This window comes from Lipotes vexillifer, unplaced genomic scaffold, assembly GCF_000442215.2.
Source record: "Lipotes vexillifer unplaced genomic scaffold, Lipotes_vexillifer_v1.1 scaffold217, whole genome shotgun sequence".
NCBI classification, from domain to species: domain Eukaryota; kingdom Metazoa; phylum Chordata; class Mammalia; order Artiodactyla; family Lipotidae; genus Lipotes; species Lipotes vexillifer.
In genome coordinates, this window is record NW_006788200.1 from 985,207 (window position 1) to 985,933 (window position 727).

The window sequence follows — 727 nt, forward strand, 5'->3', positions numbered from 1 at the left end:
GTGGCAGGAGGGGGAGCAAGGGGAGGAGCTAGGTAGGTGTGCCTGGGTCAGGGGTGAAAGCAGCTTTGAGTCTTGGGAACTGAAGGCTCCCTATGGGCTACAGGGACTTTGGGGGTGGGGTGGGGGGCGGACTTGCATTTCCTGAGATGCTTGGTTGGGATTGCAGAGGGGGGTGGCCCACAGTTGGGTGGAAACTGAAAAACAGACTTATGTGAGCCTCTAGACACTTTTTGGAGCTCAGGATCACCCTCTACCCCATTCCCTGAGACCCCAGATGCTACAGATTGCTGGATAGGGCAGGTAGGGAGGTTAGTGGTGGGAGGATATGATATTTCCTAAAAGGGCAAAGCGGTACCTCCAACATTCCCAGGAGGGGATCTCTGCTGACCTGGTACCAGAACATCTTGACATCACCCACCTGGAGGCATCTTTGTGCCCATTAAGGCCAGCCCTGCAGGTTAGTCTTCACTCAGGCTTGGGGACCATTTTTGCAAAGTAGTTTATACTCCCTGAACTTCAGAAAGACAAGAAGCTACTCTGAGTAGCAGCCCCTGGGAGGACAGTCACCTCCTCTTGGTAACCCCCCCTAGCCACCCAGACAGTAGCTCTCTCTCTTCCTATCCTTCTGAGCCCAGCTTGGGAGCACTGTTTACCCTGGCTCATGCCACCCATTCTTGACTTTCGCTGCATCTATAGGCATGGGTAACTGTTCTAATACAAAGATGTT